Source organism: Balaenoptera physalus, assembly GCF_965194825.1.
Source record: "Balaenoptera physalus genome assembly, chromosome: 2".
In the NCBI taxonomy this organism is placed as follows: Eukaryota; Metazoa; Chordata; class Mammalia; order Artiodactyla; family Balaenopteridae; genus Balaenoptera; species Balaenoptera physalus.
This window is the reverse complement of record NC_138883.1, coordinates 126,620,589-126,632,580: the sequence shown is the minus strand read 5'-3', so window position 1 is coordinate 126,632,580 and position 11,992 is coordinate 126,620,589.

Sequence of the window (11,992 nt, the reverse complement as noted above, 5' to 3'; positions counted from 1 at the left end):
TATGGAATTTCAAGGAATCCCAGAAAGCTAAAACAATACGGAAAAGGAAGAACAAAGTTGGAGGACTCACATTTCCTGATTTCAAAATTTACTGCAAGTCTATGGTAACGAAAACCTTGTGGTACTGGCATAGACGTAGACATATAGATCAAGGAAAGAGAGTTAAGAATCCTGAAACAAACCCATATACGTATGACCAGTTGAGTTTCAACAAAGTTGCCAAGACCATTCAATGGGGAAAGAGCAGTCTTTTCAACAAATGGTGCTGGAACAACTGTATACTCGCATGCAAAAGAATGAAGTTACACCCTTAGCTCACATCATATATAAAAATTAATTCAAAATGGATTAAAGAACTGACTTGATGTAAGAGATTTATCTGTAAAACTCTTTCAGAAGAAATCATAGGATTAAATCTTCACAATCTTAGATTTGTCAACAGATTCTTAGGTATGACACCAAAACTGCAAGCAACAACAACGAAAATAGGTAAATTGAACTTTATTTGAGTTAAAAACTTTGTGCATCAAAGGACATTATCAAGAAAGTGAAAAGACAACCTGCAGAATGAAGAATAATATTAATGAATTACATATGTGATAAGAGTCTAGTACCCAGCATATGTAAAGACCAATTGCAACTCAGAAACAAAACAACAAATTTTTTAAAATACGCAAAAAACTTGAATAGACATTTCTCTAAAGAAGATTTACAAATGGTCAACTAACAAGTGAAAAGATACTCAAAATCATTGATCGTTAGAATAACGCAAATTAAAACCACAGTGAGGTACCACTTCAACCCCACTAGAATGGTTAGAATAATAATTTTTTGGAAAGGAAAATAACAATTCTGGCAAGTATATGGAGAAATTGAATCCTCATACACTGCTGGTGATAGTGTAAAATGTTCAGCCACTGTGGAAAACAGTTTGCCAGTTCCTCAAAAAGTTAAACATAGAATTACCATACAACTCAACAATTCTACTCTTATATATATACCCAGAATAATTGAAAACAGGTCCTTAAACAAACACATATACAACACATGCTCATAGCTGCTCTATGCACAATAGCCAAAAAGGTGGCAGCAGTCCAAATGTCCATCATGAATGAATGGATAAATTGTAGCATATACATATAATTAAAAATTATTCAGCCATAAAAAAGAGTGCTATAACATGAATGAAACTGAAAAACACCACGCTAAGAAGTCAGACCCACATATTGTATGATTCCACTTATATGAAATATCCAGAATAGATAAATCCATAGAGACAGAGCACGGATAAGTGTTACCAGAGGCAGGAGAATGGTGCATGACTGCTAATGGGTATGTTATGTTTCCTTTTGGGGTGATGAATATATTTTGAAATCTGATAGAGTTGATAGTTGCACAACATTGTTAGTGTACTAAATGCCATTGAATTATACACTTTAAAATGGTTAACTTTAATGTAATGTGAATTTCACTTCAATAAAAAAGGAATAAAAAATTTAAAAGAAATGCCTAGTATGATAAAGGAATTGTAGAATTTTAGAATCAAAAAAACTTTATAAGGCTCTGGTCTAAGCTCCTTACAGTGAGTATCTTTAGAGTAGCTGTTTAGCTATCTTCACACTTTTCTGGGAATTTGCTTCATACCTTCCCTTCCTTCCATCTGCTGCGCAGTCTCTCTGGTTCCAATGGAGGCATCCAGGCTTTCACGACTGGACAACACCACCACTCATCCTCAACAAAAAAAAGTAAATAATCTTGGGGTGAGCACAGAAGCTATATTCTTCTTCAAATTTGTAATCTGAACTACGTTACAGGTTCAGTCTAGCTGGCTTCTTTAATGGAAGAAATGTAGTCCCAGGTTGCAAATGGTCATGTTTCACTCTTTTATCATGGAGTCCAGATTAGAGAAAGCCTGTGAGGAAAGAATAACAAAGCAGCCTTAGAAAGAGAAGCAGACATGAATGACAGCAAGAATCTAAAAGAGTGGATATATGTATATGTATATGTATAACTGATTCACTTTGCTGTACACCTGAAACTAGCACAACATTGTAAATCAACCATACTCCAATAAAAAAATTTTTTTAAAAATCACTGAGTACAGATAATTCCTTGGGGCAATTCATTCCAGAAGCCTGATGAATCCCCAGAACTTGGGCTTCATAAGAGACCCTGTGACTCTAATTAATCTTAGTTTCTTCATGTAAGTAACTTGAATGGATTTCTGTCTTTTGAAACCTATACAGTTCTCCTATGCAGATGAGAAACCAAGGATCATATATGATTTAACTATAAAAATCAGTTACTTAATCAGAATTTGTTAAGCATTCATGAGAAGCTTTAATTCTAAGAGGCTTAATCAAGGAGATTGATACCAAGAATGATTATGTTGGTGTTATTATATTTTGTTGATTACTATTGCCAGCCAAACAAAGTGTGCTCAAAAACAGCAGCAACAATTTTTTGTCCCTGCACACAAGGTCCTAACAATAAGGTAGAAGGCAGAAAACACTAAAAGACAACTCATGGTTGAGTCATGAGAAAAAAATGACAAATCTTGACAAAATGGAGAATAATTTTACCTGAAAAAAGGTTTATGTAAAGAAAACTTCAGATTTTAAAACCTGGGTTTTAAATCTATCCAATTAATTAAATGTACCTTCACCTGCACTTAGAGATAGTGCTCAAACATTCATTGATGTTTTTATTCAACATTGTCACAATAATTTTTTATTTCATTTCGTTGATGAAATATTTTTCATTTTCCACAATAATTTGCAAATACCAGCAGTGCAAATACATAGAACCAAAACATTATGTATTCCACAAAAATCTTTGGCATTTGATTTATCCTTGTGACATTAAAAAATGAAATCCAGGACACAATTTGTCTTTTGGAGTATGGATCCTTATATATAGCAAAGAAGGCTACTTCATTCATTTTCTCTCCCAAGACTTTGATAAATATATAAAGTTAGAGGAAATCTGTTTTGGTATAGGACTTCCCTGTAAATTGTATATACAAAATATTCAGTTCTGTTCTTTAAGGTTTAGAAATGAAAACTAAAATTATACTAATACATCTGTTAATAGATTGATACTGTCGGCATAGGAAAAAAGCTCCAAAGTGTGAGCTGGAGAGTGAATGAATGGAATTAACTGACACTTAATTTTGTTGTTTATACCTAAACCCATTTTTTCATTGAAAACTAAGTGAAATATGAGGATACAGTTAGAGTTAAATTTGTCTAGAGAGTATTTCTTAACCATGGAAGTGATTCTATTGTGTATATGCCTAAGTCTGCTTAAAGATGAAGGCATGTATTTATAGTTGATGTGTTCCCTCCCTGGCCATTACTTCCTAAGACAACAAAGTGGAATCTGTAACAGGAGTTTAGGCTTTCTCACTATCATTTGTCCATCTTTAATGAGGAGTTTAGAGGCAAAAGTAAACATGGAAGTCAAGAAAGAAGGTCACATAATTTATTTCTCTCTGTGTGTGTGCGTGTGTATGGGTATGGAAAAATTGAAGGTGAATAGAAATAAGATTCCCCCCCAAACCACAGATTTGTAAGAGATCAAATTTGAAAAATCCAGAAGAGTTTTCCTTGAAGGTCTAGAAAGTTCATGCTGTATACCAAGGCAATATAAATAAAAGCAAAGGTAAACAAATGGACCCTAATCAAACTTATAAGCTTTTGCATGGCAAAGGAAACCATAAACAAAACAAAAAGACAACCTACGGAATGGGAGAAAATATTTGCAAACGATGTAACCAACAAGGGCTTAATTTCCAAAATATACAAACAGCTCATACAACTCAATAACAACCCAATCAAAAATGGGCAGAAGACCTAAATAGACATTTTTCCAAAGAAGACATACGGATGGCCAATAGGCACGTGAAAAGATGCTAAACATCGTTAATTATTAGAGAAATGCAAATTAAAACTACAATGAGGTATCACCTCACATCAGTCAGAATGGCCATCATCAAAAAGTCTACAAATAATAAATGCTGGAGAGGGTGTGGAGAAAAGGAAACTCTCCTACACTGTTAGTGAGAGTGTATATTGGTTCGGCCACTATGGAGAACAGTATGGAGGTTCCTTAAAGAACTAAAACTAGTTACCATAGGATCCTGCAATCCCACTCCTCGGTATATATCTGGAGAAAACTCTAATTCAAAAAGATACATGCACCCCCATGTTCATAGCAGCACTATTTCAATATCCAAGATATGGAAGCAACCTAAATGTCCATAGACAGATGAATGGATAAAGAAGCACTATTTCAATATCCAAGATATGGAAGCAACCTAAATGTCCATAGGGAGACAAATGGATAAAGAAGATGGTATATGTATATGTATAAATATATATATATTGCAATGTATATATATACATTACAATACTAGTCAGCCATAAAAAAGAATGAAATAATGCCATTTGTAGCAACATGGATGGACCTAGAGATTATCATACTAAGTGAAGTAAATCAGACAAAGATAAATACCACATGATATCACTTATATGTGGAATCTAAAATATGATACAAATGAACTTATTTACAAAACAAAAGCAGACTCACAGACATAGAAGAATAAATTTATGGTTACCAAAGGGGAAACGGGGAGGGAGGAGGGATAAATTAGGATTTGGCAATTAACATATACATACTACTATATATAAAATAGATAAACAACAAGGACCTATTGTGTAGCAGAGGGAACTCTATTAAATATCTTGTAATAACTAATAATGGAAAAGAATATGAAAAAAGAATATATATATATATAACAGAAACACTTTGCTGTACATCAGAAACTAACACAACATTGTACATCAACTATACTTCAATTAAAAAAATAACTTAAAAAAGAAAGTTAATGCTACCCATTCAAGTGCCCTGTGGGTAAGAGACTTGTTTCATTCCTTTTCCATGTTCTTTTAGGAACATGTCCAGTGTCCAGAGACACAAAGCAGAAACCTGAGCTCTGGACAAATTTACTTGTAAGTGCACAAATCTAATGTCATACAAGGTAAACTTCCAGACGTAGTTCAGAACTCTGAGATGCAAGTCTGAAACAGGAGAGATTCCATTTTCCCAGCTTTGCATTCCCTATGCTAATGAACATGTTTTCATCTACGACGTGCTCTTGAACTGTGGTAGACTGAACTGATCACCAGAGTAAAGTAACTTCAAGAATAAAATAAGATCATTGTGCGTGATATGCATAAAGTCAATCCTTTGCTTTGTAAGCCCAAGACTGTCATCCTCTCTTATTTCATTCTTGCAACTGGAGTTCCAGGTACAGGACAGCACATCCCTTTTCCAAACAGAGTTATGCCCTCACACAATGTGAAGCAATGGCAGAAAACTCACTCTTTTTGTGTACAGGTCAGCGATATATTAACTACATAGCTATTGCAGGGTGAGATGGATAGATATAATAAGGTGGACGGAGGCTGAATAGAGCTCCTTTGGTTCTGTTTCTGCCGCATCTTTGAAATGTTTGCCTCCTCAGTGCCTTGCTCATCTCTCTGTAAAGTAGGGGTGATATTTGTAAGTCCATGCGAGGGAGTTTACAAGTCTCAAAAGCAAATGAAATTATTCTTTCTACCCACAATATAAGCAGAAAGTTTCCATAAATATTTCTCCTCAAGGCAAGCTCATAGTCAATTTTACATTTTTCTATAAGAAAAATATTCCTGTCCTAATAACCTGAATTCCTGAACCTTCCCCCACCTGGGGAGATATATGCAGGATCTGAAGATTCCCTGGGGCAAAATTCCCTTCCAGAGGAGTTCATCATACTCAGACCAGGAGGCAGATTTCAATATAGTTCATGTCACTCCAGAGCTTTCATGGTGAGTGTTAAAGCTGGTGACTCTAGTCTTGTTTAAAACATGTCTAAGACTTCATCTAGAAGTCAGTCTAGTTTCTTTTCAGATGTCATTCAAGGCAAAATCATCATCTGTAGTTCAACAGTTCTTTCACATGTTATTTTAGGTCCCCTTGTTTGAAACAAGGACTTATTTTGTTTTAATGTCTCTCAAGTTCTTGCTGTCCAAGTTCTTCTTGAAGTTAAGCTATTTGCATTGCCCTGTGTAACACTGGGGAAATGAGCTGTGTTGTCACAAACAAAATTATGGGGATGAGTCTTTCTTTGAGGATGGATTTAGAAGGAACAGTGGTGGAGGAAGACTTAAACTAGAAAATAACAGACAGAAAACATTGACACAGACATTAATAGTAAATTAATAATAAGTAAGGTATAAGGGAGACAAATAGGGTTGAAGGGAGAGCTATTTCAGAATAATCTTTTAAAGGTTTTAAAGGAGGAATCTGCAAATTATTTAAATAAATGTGGGACATGAAGGCAAGTGCAGGTTTTGAGAAAATTCTAACTCTCTGGTGGCATTCTCTGAGGGCTTTGGATTCACAGCCCTCTGATTGCCGTGAAAAGTTGGAGGAATCAGAGGTCTGTGCTGAACTGGTTGCCAAGACTTATATACTGCCTGCTCAGTAGATGCCTCCATTGGGGTCAGCATTAATTTTTAAAGTCACATAAAGTAAGAAGTTAACAAAAGTATTGAAGCATACAATGTGTGTATGTATTTGTCCACAAATCTTGTCCTGTAGACCAAGATCTTTTCTTTGAATACAGTTGTAAATTTTTGCTTTTATTACATTAACCATTTACGACATACTCATTAAGTAACACAACCGAACTCAAGGCAGCAGATAACATGGGTGATAGGCCAGTTCCACTCCCCATCAGCTCTAAAAATGTACATCTCATTTACAGCCTTCTTAAGAGGATCACATGAAGTAATGTGTGTGCAAACTTTCTGTTCTCCTCCCAAATCACCTGTCATCTCTGTGTTAGAGTGAGTTAGTGTGCCAGGATGAGTAGCTAATATTTCAGACCACATGATTCTTGAAGAAGGAGGCTATGTCTTACAAATTAGCGGTATCACCAAGTATATCTAGTATATGCCTTTTCCATGGTGGATACTCAACAAATACTTGTTAAATTGAATGTACAAGTTTTCAGAGGCTAAGACTATGCCTCTTATATTCTGACATTTGCCCCATACATTTGCATGTTTCTAATGCTTTTCAATTATTGTATGATGGTGGTAGGTATGAAATAAGGAATTGTTAGGAATCAAAGGCAGTTTGACAAGCTTATATTTATAAGTCATTTTCTCACAAAAGACCTAAAGAGCCTAGACGCATAAAGTTAAGGAATAGGAAAGGCTCTTTGGCATCACGTTAAGTCTCAGTAGACAAGTTACCTTCATCCTGCATACAGTATACATCAATTTGAGTAATATTGAGGTTTTTTAAAGTTTCATTCAACTCAAAAGAAAATTTGGGACCACAAATAAATACTGAAGAATTAAGTCTCATGTGAAATAAATGTATATTAAGCATTATACTTTCAGATTGGTTTAAATAACCAATATGAAACAATGCCTGCAACTGGGACCTCAGAAAACAATGTCTGATGGAGACCAAGATTTCTGTGTTATCATTCATCCTTCCTTAACCTGTCCTGTAACACTGAACAAGTCAAGCAATGTATTTCTTTTTTTTTTCTGTTTTACTTTACTTTAGCTTATTTTTAAAATGATGTGTAAGGTATATCTATTAACTTAATGAACATTTCTTATACAGAAGAAAGTTGAGCTCTTGAGGAGGTAAAGTAATTGTAGCAATTAAAAAGATAATGAAATTCACTGTAATAATAGATTCTGGATATATAATCACTACACTACATCATAAATAACAGTTCCTTCTTTGTGCATATCTTCCTTGTACTTCCAATAAATCTCTGTCTCCTTTCTCCTTCAATGATGGATAACGGATAATGTTTCTTATGCCAGATTCCGGGTTCAGAAGGCCTGTTTCCAGTGAGGGTGGAGCAGTGATGTTTTCATCTTTCCATAGCCTATCACTCAATACTTCCATTTAGTTCACCCTGGTTTTTTTTGGTACTAATCATTTAACTTGCAAACTCTCTCTCTTTTTTTTTGACCGCACCGCATGGCTTGTGGGATCTTAGTTCCCTGACCAGGGATTGAACTGGGGCCCTGGCAGTGAAAATTCTGAGTCCTAACCACTGGATCGCCAGGAATTCCCTCGTAAACTCTTAATAAACTTAATCCATCCTCTTTCTTCATGGGCCTCATTTATTCATTCGTATCCGAAGCCGAAGAAACAGAGGGAAGAAACTAAAATTACACTCAAGCCCATCCGTTTACTTCTTGCTGAATGTAGATAAAAGTTTCTAAGCCCAACCTTCTTCTCCCTTCAAAGTCATGTCCAAACCCCAGTCATTCCCAAGGCTCCAACTGTTTCTTCTTTTTCAGTGATTCCAAGTTGACACTTTCATTCCTCACATCCCTGCTTGGTTCTGTGCACCTCATCATGGTGCCTTGTAGGCAATTTAACTTCAGACTTCAAAGGCCACTCTCACTTTCCTCCCCCACAAATCTGTACTTCTTTTTGGTCCCTGTCTTGTTTAATGACATTACTATTCACCCAGTGGCCGAGGCTGACAACTTGAGAGAAATCTTTAGAGTTGGCTGATAGATGGGGAGGCAGCAGAAGAGAATTTGTTGGGATGAGTGGGGACTAATCTCTGTCCATCCAACTGCTTCCTTCTCCTCTTGATCTGCACTCTCACTTCAGAAGACCAAAGTCTCATCTGCCTTTCCCTGGTTCCCTGTGACAGCTTCATGGTCATTTTCTCAGTCTACAAGATCTCCCCTATTTCTTAGTCTCTGTACTGAGACAAGATTTATGATTCCAAAACACAGATCTGATGCAGAGCCTTTAGATGACCCCTATGGTGCAGTCTGACCCTCCCCTTCTCTCCTATGCTTCCTGGTACCATCCCTCCATTTACCCTCTCTAGTCACCTGGAACCATTAATTCTTCTCTCCAAGTAGTGTCAAACTTTGACCTTTGCTCCTCTCTGTCATACTTTCCTCTCTCATAGGAATGTCCCCTCCTCCTTCTATTCAGCCTTCACTACCCAGCTCAGATGTCACCCATGGCACCTCCTCTTTGAAGAATTTATGGACTCTCCAAAAAAATTAATTGCTTTCTCCCCTGGGTTCCCATAGCATTCTGTTGATCTGGCAGCAGAACCTTTGTCACATGGGATGGGTTGGGATGGGGGTGGGGTCTCTCTCCCTTCATCTGAGTGAATGTATCTCTGTACTTACCAGGACCTTAACAGTGACCAGTATGTGCTTGTTAAGTGAATGGATGGAATTAATGAAAAAAATGAATGAATGCACAGTATTATCTGTAGACAACAAGAGTTGTGTGGGGAAGGCTGATATTAAATGTGACTCTCTCACGCTCCTTGTGTTTCCAGCAGCATGCCATCGCTGTGGCAATGAACTGTGGACCCCATCCTGAAACTGCTTGCATATCTTAGCTGGGTAAATGACATCTGACCTGTGAAAAGTCAAACATAAATGAGATTGAGAGTCATTAACAAATCTCCATATACTACACATCTCGTGGGCAGGTCTGTAAAAAATGAAATTCCCAATGCCCACAGCAGAGCCACAAACACTACATTATTAACAAACTCTTGAGTATACCTACATACCAGCTCAGCCCCATTCCACAGACTAAGATCTGGGAGCCAGTGTACTTCCTGCTCTGAGATATTTCAGAGATGACTGGTGGTTGGAGCAATGAGGAAAGTATGCATGAAGAAGGAGGAAGACCTCAGGTGGTTTCTGAAGAATGGGTAGGATTTGGTCAATGGAATAGAGAGAGCAGGGAAAGCACTTCATGTAGGATAAAATGGAAGCAACCTAAATGTCCATTGATGGAGGAATGGATAAAGACAATGTACATATATACAATGGAATACTAATCAGCCATAAAAAAAGAATGAAATAATGCCATTTGCAACAACATGGAAGGACCTGGAGATTATCATACTAAGTGAAGTAAGTCAGAAAGTGAAAGACAAATATACGCTATTGCTTATATGTGGAATCTAAAAAAATGATACAAATGAACTTATTTACAAAACAGAAATGGACTCACAGACTTAGAAAACAAACCTATGGTTACCAAAGGGGAAAGGTGGGTGGAGGGATAAATTAGGAGTTTGGGATTAAAATATACACACTACTGTATATAAAATAGATAATCAACAAGGACCTACTATATAGCACAGGGAGCTCAATATTCTGTAATAACCTATAAGGGAAAAGAATCTGAAAAAGAATGGATATATGTATATATATAACTGAATCACTTTGCTGTACACCTGAAACTAATACATTGTAAATCAACTATACCCCAATATAAAGTAAAAATTAAATTAAAAAAATTGTTTGTAAAGATATGGTAGTAGGAACAGGCACTGGATAAGTCAGGGCCAGAGAGAACTCACCAAATTGGTTGAGATGGAGGGGGCTGATGAAGAGGTGGTTGGAGTTCTGAGTTGGGGCCATATATCCTGGAGCCTGAAATGACAAGACAATGGTGTTTAAGTAAGGGGATATGCATGATGAAGGTGTTCTTTTAAAGAGTTTTCAAGTGTGTATCAGATAACATAATGCGTAGAAAGGGCTAGAGGCAGAGATACAAATTAGGGGAGCAAAACTTGCCACCCCAAAATGTCTCTTTGGCATGCAGATTATTTCAAGCTGAAAACAATGAAGGCCCAAAAGACTCAGGAAGAACCTTTGACCTTCCCCCTAACTGCCTAAAGAATGTAGATAAAGGACCTGTTCCAGGAAGGGAGCTATCACCATAGATGAGTACAGTATAAACTAGCTGTGGAGATAGGGAGGAACCCAGCAAAGTCTGTTTGCTAAAGTTCTCTGTGTCCCATTGTCTCTGTCTGGCCCAGCAAACATTTAAGTAACAAACATTTGCTTTTCAATCTCCATGTGAATTGCCTTCCTCCCCTTTGAGGTCCCAAACCACTACCCCCAACATCCTCTTTTGTCTTTAGCTGAAAATGGTATTTAAGTTGAGGTCTTCAGCCATTTGGGGAGTTACTCAGTTTTCCTGTGTCTCTCCCATGTATAGTTGTTACTAAACTTTGATTTTTCTCCTGTTAATCTGTCTCATGTCAATTTAATTCTTAAACCAGCCAGAAGAACCTAGAAGGGTAGAGGACAATGTCTTCCTGCCCAACACCAACAAAAAGTTGACTGAAACAAAGGCTTGAAGTGAGGACACTGTAGATTAGTGTAGTGACAGAGAATGGAAAGGAAGAAACAGAAGCAGGGAGCAGAGTCAGCAAGGGAGGATGAGAGATGGGTGGGATGCATACCATGGGAAAGGAGCTTGAGAAATAAAGTGTGACTCCATAGAGAAAGCATGATACAACCATCAGAAACAGAATTTTGGAAAGGAAACCAGGCTGAAGTGAAAGAAGGGAGTTTGGTTTGTAGTTATTCTGAGTCTAATGCAAAAGCACCACAGAAAAGAAGAGCAGGGCTGCTGCTTTAGAGAGGAGGCATGCTAGAAATAGCGATTTTGGAATCACATTTGTAGAAATAATAGCTAAAGATGTGAGATTGTTTGAGGTTTCCAAGGGAGGGTGCAGTGAGAGAGTGGCTAGGGGTGCCTGTAGTCAGGAAGTGGGAGCATTAAAGGGGCCAAAAAGAGCCCTTAGGATGCTAGCAGGACCACCATTTAAGCCAAGGATGGAAAACCTTTCAAGGATCAGATTGAATGCTGAATACAAATATGAAAAATATAATGTGGAAAAGCTGACAGTATTTGATCACGGGTATCACAGATGATCTGAGAGAGTGTAGTTTCTGTAGGTGTGGACGACAGATCAGAGAACAGCCAACATGGGCTTAGTCATTGGAGAATTCTCCCTGGGAAAAGAAAGATGAACAATCCAAGTTGGAGGGAGAACCAAGGTAAACCAGGAAGGCCGAGGCTCTAGAATTTGATGGCAGAGAGCAGGAACTCTGTGCTGGGC